Here is a 15,087-nt window from a genome sequence, read left to right on the forward strand (position 1 = left end):
GACAGCAACAGAGAACTGGTCTTTCTCCTCCACTTTATGAGTCTGTTGTGCTTTGCATTGTGACAGATATTATATTATTAAAGAATTCTAGAAATTGAGGCTGAATACAAATCTTAGTTTCTGCTCATATCATTCAGGAAGCAAGGGGATATATAAAACCGGTTTCCCCATACCATTTGAGGTACATTCTCAAAAATAATAAGCATTTTTATAGAAATTATTAATTTTGATGAAATCCCTTAAGATATTCTGTGTAGAACTAGATGAAAGATGTGGTGTTCTCATCTTTACCAAGGTTGTGGGAATAATTTGTGCATTATAGAGTTATGAATGGCACAAAACCCCTATTTGGAAGAACCGACATTGAAAGAATGAAATCAGGCACATTAGATATGTGGCATGTTTGTGGTGGATATAAGCAATTATGAGAAAAACAAAGGTTTTGAGTTTTGGAAAAAGCTTCTGCTTTCCTGCTCAGTATGTCCTATCACAACTTTGAGTATTCTTTAAAATTTTCTGTTGATGAAATTCAGGTTATGCTTATTTTGTGTCTTCATTTTTGGATTTTAGCCGACATGCTTTTGTTTAAATCTCTGATGATGTGGTGCACTTTATTTTGAGAGCCATAGCTCAGTCAGTGCTGCATTACCACATTTGTACTTGTTTAAATTCCTTATAGGTCATATGCCAGAAAGGCAAAATCTGCATATGTGTAATCAGATGTCCCTTGCAAGTCACAGGAAAGAGACAGGAATTTGCAAGGGCATTGTTGTTCTTTGCAAGTTGAACTATTGTCACTAGTTATTGCTGCTTACAAATGATCTCACCATCACTTCTTACTGTATTTGTAGGTAGGATGAAGCTGAAGACTGTCCTGGAATTTTTTGGGAGACCATTAACAATGCCAATTTCTCTTCACTGATGATGATTTTCATCTCCAACACCTTGATGCAGTGAGTGACCCAAAAATGTCCTCGAGGGGAGCCTTTTTGAATTCTCAGCTTGGAACCTGTGTTCCATTCATCTCTTCCAGTTTGATGCATGTTCAAAAATGGAACTATGCCATTGTAAACTGTGTTCTTCCCACCATCAGACACTTTTTTCATCCATCAATTCCACTTATTTGGAGCATTGTTGTTCCAGTGTCTGTGACACTGTCCTGTAGTCTTTATCCTCAGGGGATGGGAAAAGGAACCTTGGCATTGTGACAGAGGGCCTCTAGCCAGACATGCATTAATTGGGTCAAGAGGATGAGCCCTTATGTGAAGATGGATTGGCCAGATATTTCTGCATCTAAAAGTGAGCTGAAGGGCCCCTGGGAAACTCATATTGTCACCACCGTTTATTGGTGATGAGTTCTGCTCCTGCTAATGTTGAAATTTGTACACTAGAGAAACATGACAAGGCAAATATATTAAGCAGGTTTTATTTGAAGGTCATAATACAGACTTCCCCTGGGAGGGAGAAGGGGGCCATGGCTGATGCTCTAGAATCAAGAAGATGAACCCTTATGTGAAGATGGATTGGCCAGATATTTCTGCAACTTAAGGTGAGCTGAAGGGCCCCCAGGAACCTCATACCAAGAGAATTTCTGAGCGCAGCCTAGTGGTAAGGCAGCAGCAAAGATGGTGGGGCCTAGCAGCTAGAGTGAGCACAGAACATCTATCCTGTCTTGCTACCTCTTTCCTGGCCTCCCTCCCACATACTGAGTGATTGATTCCCTCCTCTCCTCATTAAAAATCAGAGCATCCACCCACCTCCACTTAGAAATCAAGCTTCCCAGATTCCAGCTGTCTCCTGTTTGGGCATTCCAGGAAAGGAGATGTGCCCAATCAGAGTTGGTGTGATGTTTCCCTATTCAATCATCACCAAACCCACAGAGCTGCACCGTATGCTCTTGTGCCTTAAACTGTCAAGAGCCAACATCCTGTTTGGCTGGTAGAGCCATAGGTTAGATTCCTGACTTTGCAAAATCCTGATGAGGCTAGACCTACAGGAGTGAGTTTGGAGGGCAATGTCATGGGGAAATGTGATAAGCTGGGTGAACCGCATGCCCTCTTACACCCTTCTGTCTCTCCAAGGTCCACTAGACCTTTGGGGGAATAATTGCTTGCAGCAGGATCAGGGTGGCCATGTGGCCAGGATGACTGGTTCGGCCAAACAAAGACATTGTCACCGAGTGGTCCTGGAGAATACTGTGGGCTGTTGGTCTTCAGGGGTGGTCTCTTCTCTTGGATGGAGTTGTTTAGATCAAAAGCCCATGGGGTCATGCCCCCAACACACCCTGTCTCCTCTACTCCTGGGTGATGATGTTAGAATCAAATGTCTTGAAATGAGTTATCCCCTGGGGCTTGCTCCTTCCTTTCCCCTCTTACAATCACAGCTCAATGGTGCTTGCTTAGAATCTTGATGTGAGGCAGCCAGGACCAGGAGCCTTTTTGCCATGGTAACCATGATGTCATTGTGCTCTCATTCCACTTTTCTGTGACATAAGGAGGTATCTGCAGGGCATCGAGGATCTCATGGAAGATACATATGCAAATCCATGTTGCGCTCAGACCACACACAATCCCTGGGGAGAGAAACCAAGTGCATTCCACTGCAGGAGCCTGGAACCTGTGAGCCCTTCAAACCCAACATGCCAGATGCCCTTCCATTTTGAATATGGTAGCTTTTGTCTTTTGCTCAACCTACCCAAGAGCACTGGTAACCAAGTTAGGCCCTTCTTTGAGAAGGATCACACCAGGGTAGAAAGAATTTGAATGAAAATAAGTGGATGAGAGTTCAGTGGGTACGATTTTATGAAACTCATCACACTGTAATGATTCTTGAGAGGAATGTCTGCAAACATAACTACTGGATGGTTGGAAATTGGATGAGGTTTATCTTAATTTTTCTTTTTTTTTTTTTCTGCCAGTAAATATTGTGCCTGGGATCACTGACCCTGTGATCCATCACCTCTTCCCTTTGTCTATTTATGTTTACAGACGGTGTCTGGCTAAGTTGCTTAGGCATTCCCTAATTTGGGGAAACTGGCTTTGCCCTTGAGAAACCCCTTACTCTGCCTCCCCTATACCTGAGAATACTGGCATCTCCAGATATCTGCTGGTTAGAATGTTTCAAAGGAAAACTTTGGAAAATTTGGGGAAAATAGAAAAAAGTCAGAAAGGAATGAATACACAGGTGACTGTAAAGGCTTGGGGTTCAGGCATAAATGATCCCCAAAATTCCTTTTATAATAATGACATTGGCATACATTGTTTCCCACATGTCCCTGCCTCTTCTCATGTTCTAGGACATCATGGATCTCAGGGATAATTATCTTCTCAGTGTTCACCTACAATCATTTTCCTCCTTATATAGGGTTAAATTTTTCTCTGATGATACCTCAGGGACTGTGAGTCTTGATATGCAACCAAGATTTTGTGCAACATTGTTCTCAAAATTTTAATCAAAAATTTGTTAGAAATTGTTTGGCTTTGCCTTGAGATGGTCCCTGCAAATTATTTCACGGGGTTATACCAGAACAGGATCCAGTCACCTACCTTACAGAGCCTCTGCAGTAAATGCCAACCCTCCAATTTCTAAAGATTTTCTTCTCTGTTAAAACAAGGGTATAGAACAGGGCTTGAAAAGTTCAAGTTTTAAGTGGAAGTTCATTTCTAAGAGAGATTCTGGGATGGAGCTGTGGTAGCAGTCAGCATGCTTCCCCAGTGACCTGGATTTACTAAGAGTAGTTATTCCTGTAGATGAGACAACTGTGGGTATATTATTCTCATGAACATTCTATGCAGTATTTAATCAGCAAGTTCTTGAAGAAGAAATTGCTCACCACGTTTTAATGGCATGAAATTCAACACATGAACTGCAGTAGTCTTTTTGAGGTAGTAGCCTACATTTTTACATAGGCATTCTCCATGCAAATGAGGGAGACTTCTACAGTTGGGCATTTTCCAAGTCAATCTCAATGTCAACTGGAAAACCAAGCAGTGAAGCAACATAGTTCTGTTCTTGGTCCTCCATTTCCTCAGTGTGTTGTGCTTTGCATTGGTATAATTATTCTATCATCAAAAATTATATGCTTTGGGGCTGAATACATACCTTATCTTCTGCTGATATTCAGGAGACACAGGAAGTATATAAAACCTGGTTTCCTCAAATAATTTGAGGTAGAGTCTCAATACTAATGAAGCATTTTTATAGAAATTGTTAATTTTGATGGATGCTCTTAAGATATGGTGTGGAGAACTGGGTGAAAGTTGTGGTGTTTCATCTTTAGAATGGTTGTGGGAATAATTTGATTGTGCTTTGTAAGGTAAAAAATAACACAAGGATCTCCAGTTGAAAGAACTAACATTGAAAGAATGAAATCAGTGACATTAGGCATGTGGCATGTTTGTGGTGGATGTAAGCAATTACAGAAAACTATACTAGTGTGCATCTTTACTCTGCATGCTTAGGGAAAGCTCAATTCAAGGAATTAGAAACATGTTAGTATACAAGAAGCACCGTGCATGTTGGTCTCACCAAATCTGGGGAGCAAAGAGGGTACAAGAAGGAGAGATAACTCCCAAAGATTCATTGAAATTCATTAGTGAAAGTTGCTCAGAAAAGGAACTTTAAGCTCTATTCAACCAGCATGTTACAGTCCTGCAACAGTAAACACAAATAACTTGCCTAGAAAACTTGGAGATAGAATGATCAGATCTTGGGGACAAAGTGGGAATGATGAAGAGAGAACATGCCCAAAGTTTCATGGAAATCCACTTGTGCAATTTTCTCAGAAAACTGTATTAGGGTGCAGCTTTAGTATGAGTGCATAGTGAAAACTCAATTCAGAGAATTAGAAACATATTGTTATAGCAGAAGCACCGCACATGTTGGCACCACCAAATCTTGGGAGCAAAGTGGGCATGAGGAGGAGATATAATACCCAAAGTTTAATTGAAATCCATTAGTGAAACTTTATCAGAAAAGCAACTTCAATTTCAGATCTATTCAACCTGCATGTTACAGTCCCACAACAGAAAAACCTAAGGTGCTTGCCTAGAAAACTTGGAGGTAGAATGTTCAGATATTGGGGGAAGAGTGGGAATGATGAAAAGAGAAAATACCCAAGTTTCATGGAAATCTATTCGTGCAATTTTCTCAGAAAACCGTATTAGGGTGTAACTTTATTCTGTGTGCATAAGGAAAGCTCAATTCAGGGAATTAGAAACATATTGTTAAAGCAGAAGCACTGTGCATGTTGGAACCAAAAAAACATGAGAGCAAAGTGGGTATGTGGAGGAGATATAATACCCAAAGTTTAAGTGAAATCCATTCATCAATGTTTCTCAGAAAAGAATCTTAAATTTCAGCTGTATTCAACCTGCACATAACAGTCCTGCAACAGAAAAACAGAAGAGGCTTGGCTAGGAAACTTGGAGGTAGATTGCTGAGATGTTGGGGGCAGAGTGGGAATGATGAAAAGACAACATAACCAAAGTTTCATGGAAATGCCTTTGTGCAATTATTTCAGAAATGTGTAATCCAGTGCAACTTTACTCTGTGTGCAAAGGGAAAGCACAATTCAGGGAATAGAACATAGTTATAGCAGAAGCACCATGCAGGTTGGCACTACCAAATCATGAGAGCAAACTTCATATGAGGAGGAGAAATAATTCCCAAAGTTTCATTGAAATTCATTTGGGAAAATTCTCAGAAACAGAACTGCACTTTCAGCTCTATTCAACCTGAATGTTACAGTCCTGCAACAAGAAAAAATAAGGGTCTTGCCCAGAAAACTTGGAGGTAGAATGCTCAGATATTGGGGGCAGCATGAGAATCATAAAAAGAGACCATACCCAAAGTTCATGGAAATCACTTCACGCAATTTTCTCAGAAAACTGTATTAGTGTGCAGCTTTATTCTGCGTGCACAGGGATAGCTCAATTCAGGGAATTAGAAACATTGTTATAGTAGAATCAATGTGCATACTGGCATCACCAAATCAGGGGAGCAAACTGCGTATGAGGAGGAGAGATAATTCCCAAAGTTTCCATGATATACATTCGTGAAACTTTCTCAGAAAAGAAACCTCAATTTCAGCTCTATTCAACTGGCTTCTTAGTCCTTCAACAAGAGAACATAAGGGGCTTGCCTAGAATATTTGGAGGTAGAATGCTCTTATGTTGGGGGAAGAGTGGGAAGGATGAAAAGAGAACATAACCAAGTTTCATGGAAATCCATTCCTGCAATTTTCTCAGAAATCTGTATTAGTGTGCAGCTTTATTCTGCATGCACAGGGATAACTCACTTCAGGGAATTAGAAACATATTGTTATAGCAGAAGCTCCATGCATGTTGGCACCACCAAATAATGGGAACAAAGTGGGTAGGAGGAGGAGAGATGATACCCAAAGTTTCATTGAAATCCATTTGTGAATATTTCTCAGAAAAGATACTTCAAATTGAGCTCTGTTCAACCTGTGCGTAGCAATCCAGCAACAGAAAAATGTTAGGGGTGTGCATAGAAAAATTGGAGGAGGAATGCTCAGATGTTGGGAGTTGAGAGTGAATGATGCAAATAGAAAATAACCAACATTTCATGAAAATTCATTATTGCAATTTTTTTCAGAAATGTGTATTCTAGTGCACCTCTTCTCTGAGTGCATAGTGAAAGCTCAATTCAGGAAATTAGAAACATATTGTTATACCAGAAGCTCCATACATGTTGGCACCACCATATCTTGGAAGAAAAGTGGGTATGAGGAGGTGAGATAATACCTAAAGATTCATTGAAATCCATTAGCGAAACTTTCTCAAAAAGTAACTTCAATTTCAGCTCTATTCAACCTCCACATTACATTATTGCAACAGAAATACATAAGGGGCTTTCATAGAAAACTTCAAAGTAGAATGTTCAGATATTGGGGACAGAGTGGGAATGATGAAAAGAGAACATATCCAACTTTTCATGGAAATGCATTCGTGCAATTTTTTCATTAGTGACTTTTTAGTCAACATTTTCGATGCTGTGACCAAAAGATCTGACAAGAACAATTAAAGGAGGAAAAGTTTATTGGGGGGGCCTCATGGTTTTATAGATTCTAGTCCATGAATGATTGACTTCATTCCTCGGGTAAGACAGAACATCATGGCAGAAGAGTAAGGTGGAGGAATGTGACTCAGGACATCAAAAAAAAAGAAGCAGAAAGGGAGACTCCCTTTACCATGGCCAAATATATAACCCAAGGGCATGCCCCCAGACATAGCCACAACTCTAGTCACTCCTCTAGCCACAACTACCTACCTATGATTACTACCTAGTTAATCCTTATCAGGGGATTAATGCACTGATTGCATTAAGGCTATCATAACCCAATCATTTTACCTCTAAACCTCTTATACTGTCTCACACATAAGCTTTTGGGGGACTGTTGAGGTTCAGGCCAAAGTACAGAGGAGCCAAAGTCCTTTGAGTGAGCAAACTCCTCAAGAAATAAGACCTTCTACTTGAATGGCTTAGAAACACTGCAACTCCTCTGTCCTTGAGGCCTGGAGACATTATCTTATTATAAAAACATTTGGTATTAGTGGACTCTTGCGGGGGCGCCTGGCTCTCCTTGCAGTGCTTGACAGAGTTCCACTGAAGGATGATTGCAAAGACTCATCCTAAAAGGTTTGCATGCCAGACATACGCCTCCCTAGGTTGGATGTTATTCTGGAGTTTTCCTAATAATATATTACTCACTTCAGTCTGGGGCTCTTGCTAGAGGTGATGGGAATAGTTCTACAAATTTCCAGAAAAACATCATGGAGACAAAACACACGTTGAAACCCTATGATGATTAACCTCACAACAGCAGAATGTTTTTATTATGTTAAAAACCAAACACTGCATTTACTGGCACAGCCAGAACCTGTTGGGGCACAGAAACTTATAGATAACAATGTTTCTCCAAGTTCTAAGCACAAAGCACCTCCCACAGTAGCTACTAGATATGGACCAGCTTATTTTATCAATGGCAAGCCCTGGTGCTTAAGTAAGGATAATCTGTAAGGTTACTGTTTTCTCATAATCTTTTGGTAAAAACAATTTCTGCCTATGCTTTGGAAACTTCTTTGATTTTATTAGTCACAAGCCTGTCATCAAAGCCTGAAGAAAAATGTATATAAACCCAGCCTTCCCCAGAATGAAATGGGAATGATTGCACCAGAACTGGAGTCTGTGTCTTTCATTCTCCATCCATCGCCGACGCTGTCTCCCCGCACCCCCTTACCAGTGTGGAACACATGGACCCCTGCTGGGGCTGGACCCCGGCAAGTGGTGCCCAAGGTGGGGCCCTCTGGTAAGCCCCCCATTTATTAATATTAATTTCTTTCCTTTTCGAGACAGCTAGGATCCTGCCTGGGGTGCCGTGGACCCCTCAGTAGAGAAGGCCGAGAAAGGAGAGGCAGGGATAGACAGAACAGCTACCATGGGAGGTAGTGAAAGCCAAGAAAGAGCACTATTTATTGATATTGCTAAGCACTTATTAACTAAAAGAGGAACGCATGTAGGAACAGCTCAATTAAAAAGATTTTTTTTTCATTTTGTGCAAGAATGTGCCCCTTGGAGTAACATACTTAAACATTATTGGTGTTTTCATAGGTTGGTAAATTAAAAAGTGTTTAAAATTGCTTTGTGTCATTACTAAAAAAAAGTTTACTAAGAGTTATGTCCTAACAAATGCAATTCTATATACAAAGGGTCCCAAAAGTTTCAACTGTGTTTCAATTAGAGTACTATAAACAACAAAATATTTAATCTTATTAAAATAGAGTATTTTATCTAAATTCAGAAATTTCATAAGAGTTGTTTCAGAATGTAAACAAAAAGGGGTCAACAGATAGGAAAGAGAAAATAAAAGGTTCTGGGTATGGAAATATATTTAGTAAAAGAAAAAAGGAAATGTTTTTGGGTAAGAAAGTGCTTGTGTGATAAAATACATGAGGGTCTAAGTAAGTGCTAAGAAAGTCTGTGTAAGCAAAGGGCAAGTTTCAACAAGTTTGTGTGCAACTAAGTTGGTTGTATGTATGTGAGACAGCTAAAGCTATTTAAAGTTTTTCCTAAGGTGAAATACTAATGTTCTGATATAAACCAAAGTTTAATCTATATAGTAAAATGACATGGTGAAATGACAAGGATTTTTTAGAAACACTAACTCTTAACTTGTCTGTAATGGTAATTTTAAACTTAAGGTGTACATTTTATTGGGGATTTATTTTTATCATTTAATGTTCTATTATGGGACCGATTATCAATAAGATATATGTAAAATTGGTTACTTATTTCACTGAGATAAAAATTTAAATGTAAATGTATATCTAAGAGTTAGTGACAGCCTGATTTGTTTAAAGGTTCATATCATAGAAGGTGAAAGCATTTTGCCACACAAAAGGAAAGTTAAAAGCTCTCTCAGCCTTTCTTTGATTCATGTTTTAGATACAATGTTAAATTGTGTTAATTATAAAGTTTATATAGACTCAGGAAACAGTATATGTAAACTACTTAATGATATTTAAGGAAGAAGCAAAGATCAACATCAGAATTAGAACACTTAAGATCTGTAAAGAGCCACGCCTTACCTGAGATAAGGCTGTGCCTCCCACCTTACTGCATGTTAGAGTGACTCCAAAATAAGTCAGACTTCAGCTTATTTAAAGTTATAGTCAAAAGATTGGTTTTTGTTGTAAAAGTACTATGATCTCAAATATGGGATATAATGTGGTTCTCAGTCAAAATTCAAAATAGCTATTATACAAGGTGAATATGTTTTTACTCTTGCTAATTTCATTTTGTAAAACTGTTACCTGTTAATGTTTTGCAGAAGTAGCTGCTTCAAGAACATACAACCTAGGTAACTTGTGATAATAGGCCATCACCTACAAAACAGATAGTATGTGGTAGTACTTTAATAAAAGGGTAAATAACTGTAAAGTTATAAACATTGAAGCTAAAACCCAGTACTCTTACTTTATGACTATGAGACTGGCTTGCTCGATGATTAAGATCAAACTTAGAAATTGGAATTAAATACAGAGACCAAGAAAAAAAAAAAAAAAAAAACAGTATCTTGCCCTCAAAGTCAGCCTAAACCCAGGGAATAAGAGGACTTCTCTAAGGAGTGTTGCAACTCTGGGTCACACAACCTCCTGATCAAGGAGATTGTTGAGACTAGAGGATGAAAAATCACTCAGTGCATCTGCTGCAGAGGAAAGTCATGGAAAAAGGGAGACATCCCTGATGCTTTCAAGGAAAGCCACGTCATCAAGAAGACCCTGCCTAACCAATGGCACTGGTGGAGCTAAGAAGCTGCTCTTAAGCTCTCTACGAGTGACCCCTGTGGGAACTCAGCTCTCTCTTTAACAAGACAGGAACCAGGTCAATTTGACCAGCTTGATCTTAGACACCCAGCAAAACAGTTAAAACCAAAATATAGCCATTCTTGGGCATGTAAAAGAAATAATAGTTAAATGTAACTTAAGATGTACACTTGTATTAGCCCACTAGAATAAAGGCTGGAAGCTACAAATGAAAGAAAGATTCTTCAGCAAATGTGCCTGATAACTATCAAGAGAAACTGCCAGAGTCAGAAGTTTTTAGTCAGTTTAAGGCCTGCAGACCTTCCTAAGCTACACAGGTAGACTTAATCTATGTTTGCTAGTATGATTATCTAGCCCTAAGTAACAGAAGTATAGAGATCTCTACTAAACACAGGTTATACCAATAAAGGGATATTTTACAAAAATCAGATGACATTAAGTAGCTTAACTATATTTTCTGGGGACATCTATGAAATTAAGAGTTATATGTTGTATTTACATTGCTGATAACCTGGACAATGTTAAAGTCCCCAAATAAAGGCCTCATCCTCTCCAGCCTTTGCTAGGCCTAGTTATGGGAACAATTTATCAGTTCTTCCACCTCCTGGTGAGAGATTGACTTCTGTCATTTTCATGATACTCAGTGGCATGTTTCAGATGCTGCAACATTTACTTGGTACTAATCTCATTTCAGTACTCATATCTTTTTATTCTTCTATCATAGAAGCACCCACCCCCAGATGACTTTACAACCTGCTCTTCCCCAACCAGACTTCTACCTTGGACCCCTCGATTGACCCGATTTTTTAAAAAAAGGAACTCCAAACTGCTTGCCCCTCGCTGCCCCCTTTCAGCTTTGAAGCAGCCAGAACGATCGACGCCCCCTTTTCCTTACAGCAGTTAGGAGTTCCTAAAGCTAAAGGGGGGAATGAAGCCAGAATTAAGGACAAGTAGTTAGTGTAGAAATAGGGAATTGGGTCAATTTGAGGAAATGAAGCCATGAAGCCATCTGCCTCTGGAAGTTGGAGACTGCCCCTGGAAGAATGGAATGTCAAGGATCTCCAGAGCTCATTGATTACCAAATTTACCTACCTTTATCAAGGACTGCAAGCAAGGAGCTGCTAATTAATGCCCCCTGGGCCCTTGCCTGGCTGAATCACCTTGGCCCTTCCCCTGCCCATGGCTTCTCACTTAATGCAGAACCAGGCCTCTATAAATGCATTTGTGTTACTCCTTTGAAGGTAGATAATGACACTAATTGGGAAAAGGTAAAGAATCATCTTACAGGAGTTTGGAATAATACTAATATAGCTCTGGACATTCAGACTTTACAAAAACAAATAAAAATGTTAAGTTGAGCTCATCTTTCTGTGGTTCCAACAAATAACCTGGCTACTCAAATGTTTAACAATATTAAGGCCACTATTTTCAAAAGTACTTTTCTAAATACTATTATTCAATATGGCTTAATTGGTGTTTGTATTTTAATTCTTATCTTTTGTTTTCCAGTCATCCTCTGAGCAATCCTCAGACTGATCCAGAGAGTTAATGTCAAAGAAGTCATTGATTTCTTACAAAATAAAAAAGGGGGAGCTGCGGGGGCGCCTGGCTCTCCTTGCAGTGCTTGACAGAGTTCCACTGAAGGATGATTGCAAAGACTCATCCTAAAAGAATTGCATGCCAGACATATGCCTCCATAGCTTGGACGTTATTCTGTGGAGTTTTCCTAATAGTATATTACTCACTTCAGTCTGGGGATCTTGCTAGAGGTGATGGGAATAATTCTACAAATTTCCAGAAAAACATCATGGAGGCAAAACACATGTTGAAACCCTGTGATGATTAACCTCACAACAGCAGAATGTTTTTATTATGTTAAAAACCAAACACTGCATTTACTGGCACAGCCAGAACCTGTTGGGGTACAGAAACTTATAGATAACAATGTTTCTCCAAGTTCTAAGCACAAAGCACCTCCCACAGTAGCTACTAGATATGGACCAGCTTATTTTATCAATGGCAAGCCCTGGTGCTTAAGTAAGGATAATCTGTAAGGTTACTGTTTTCTCATAATCTTTTGGTAAAAACAATTTCTGCCTATGCTTTGGAAACTTCTTTGATTTTATTAGTCACAAGCCTGTCATCAAAGCCTGAAGAAAAATGTATATAAACCCAGCCTTCCCCAGAATGAAATGGGAATGATTGCACCAGAACTAGAGTCTGTGTCTTTCATTCTCCATCCATTGCCAATGCTGTCTCCCCACGCCCGTTACCAGTGTGGAACACATGGACCCCTGCTGTGGCTGGACCCCGGCACACTCTGAGAAGCAAGCAAGTTACATGACCTGCTCATGCACAAAGCTATCTGCACTAATGTAACCTAATGTAACTTGATATAACCCTGGAATAGATAATGATAAGTAAATAATAAAACTGAACTGGCTTTCCCATAGGAATCACTTCTTGCTGTACACCATCCTATGTGCTTGCCTCTTTATTTGCTCTCCAGTTAACCTTTATAGCTCGACCCCAATTAACCTTTACAGGGGACACCTAATATCAAAACCATAAGAGTTCCAGTGCTTATTTGTAGTAGTGTATGTGCAAATTGAAAATTATTTATAGGAAGAAGAAACAGTAAAATACAAGGGGCAGGTCTGCTCAAGATGGAGACTGTCACTTCATTCACCAACTTAATGTCCTTAAAGATATTAGGAATTGTCCCCTGGTACTGCACAAGATATACATTCTTTATACTTGGTCTTTAGGGCCAGAGCTCATAAAGGTCAAAAGTGTACAATACGAAAAAATTTATAGGAGCATCAGTGAAATTCAAATGCTAGTTGGGTTCCAGAGGAAGTTTCAAACAAATCCCACCATCTCTCCCATCTGGCCATTTGGTGAGCCATTTTGTTGTGGTCTTCATACTCTGGCCACCATCCCTGTTTGCTTTTTACATACTTGTTTCTTCTTCCATTATTCTTGTCCCACTGTGTCATAAACACCAGAAAATAACAAATACCTCTCACAACCATATTCCCAACATGATAAATAGCAGTTATTCAGTAAATCATCTTGAATGAATAAAAAAAATTGCAAGAAATTTATGTTAGTGACATCTTTCTATGACTCACTAAATGACAAATTTGAAGTATGTCGTAGTTGGAAACAGTAATAAGGACTAGGTGGGTGACCAGATGGATCTAACCAAAGAATGACTAGGCATGTCACAGTGGCTAAGGAGCAAACAGCCATTTGTGGCAAAATTGAAAAAATTCAGGCTGTAAAATAACTTATTTGGATGAAACTTCTCCCAATAGCCTGCTGGAACACCTCCCACTGCTGAGGTCAAAAATAAAAGAATGCACAAGACCTTTAAGGCCTGGCTACCAGTGTCTTCTCTATTCCCAAATTCCAAAGATCCTCTTAGATTGTAACTGTGCTGTTTACCTCTCTTATCTCTGCACATGCTATTCCCTCCACCTATGCATTGTCCTTCTGGTAAGCTCCGACTAGCTGAAAATACCCAAGGGACCAAGGGAGAAAATACTCAGGGACACCTTTCATCTTCTTCAAGACCAAACCCTTTAAATATCCTCTGCCTTAGCCCCCACCCATATTATCTTGCATGAATTCATTTACATGTTCATACTATACCTGATACAGTGCCAGGGATAGTTAGTTTTAAGTGAGGATGTGAATGCAGTTTCAAGAGTGAAGCTGGTGGATAAGTTCTTTCCACAGTCAATCAATCTGCTGATTCAAGACAAGATCCCACCCAATCCATTCTCTCTCATGTTTACCTATCCTTTCCCAAGATTGCCCATACTAAATCCCTTCTATTTTCACCTTGCTTCATGTCTACTTCTGGGAGGACAAGCCAGCAGGACCCACTCTCTGAGTACTCATTGTCCTGACATCTATGTACTTGGGGACCACCCAAGGAGGTGGAGACCACATCTTAAGTTAGACAAGTCAGTTAGGCAAGGCCCACTGTTTGGGCAGACCTGACCAGAGGCTGGCTCAAATTCAGTAGGACGAGCAAAAATCATATCTAGACCAACAACTTAAAGACACAATGTGAGAGGCATAAAACACAGTTTCTAAGGTTTGAGCAGACAACACTGAGCATCAACTACACACCAACTACCTGGCATCAAAAGGATACTATACCATTTCATCAAAAACATTAGCACAAAAAGACTGGACAGGACAAAAACCTCACATGTCATCTCAGCTCTTTATTCAGAGGGATGAAATGGTGCCCGTGGACCCACTCTCCTGGTGGAAAATGAGCCACTGAACAAAGGGACTGCTTTTTTATAAGTTATTTTGAGTGGTGGTCTAGTGAACTTATGTCAGTTTCGCTTAGACAGTAAGGAATGTGGGCACTTTCTGTCAAGGACTGTGGATAGTGCCTAAAAATAATTTTGCTTTGGAGGAGATAATGCCTCCTAGACACTATTTTCTTTTTCTCTCTCTTTTTTTCTTTTCAAAGGTAAACTTTTAATTTTCCTTATTTTGATTTATTGCACACAAACAGGGAACAACTATCATTTCTCTGGTTGTACATGAAGTAGAGTCATATCATTTGTGTAATCATACATGTACATAGGGTAATGATGTTTGCCTCATTCTATTATCTTTCCTTCCCCCACCTCCTCCCCACCCCTCATATCCATGTACACAATCCATTCTTCTTCAATTCTTCAATTCAATTCTTTCCTACCCCCCTTAA

The 15,087-nt window shown here is 39.5% G+C and overlaps 1 long non-coding RNA gene across 1 annotated transcript in view; it reads left to right on the forward strand.

The window, feature by feature from the left end:
- LOC306665628 overlaps positions 1–11,318 on the forward strand; it is a 221,643-nt gene extending 210,325 nt beyond the window's left edge. The window contains exon 2 of the long non-coding RNA XR_013765094.1: positions 11,284–11,318. This is a non-coding gene — a long non-coding RNA (uncharacterized lncRNA). The remainder of the gene's footprint in view (positions 1–11,283) is intronic.
- Positions 11,319–15,087: the final 3,769 nt, after the last annotated feature.

The sequence above is a fragment of the Sciurus vulgaris genome (genome assembly GCF_902686455.1).
Source record: "Sciurus vulgaris genome assembly, chromosome: 7".
Lineage (NCBI taxonomy): Eukaryota > Metazoa > Chordata > Mammalia > Rodentia > Sciuridae > Sciurus > Sciurus vulgaris.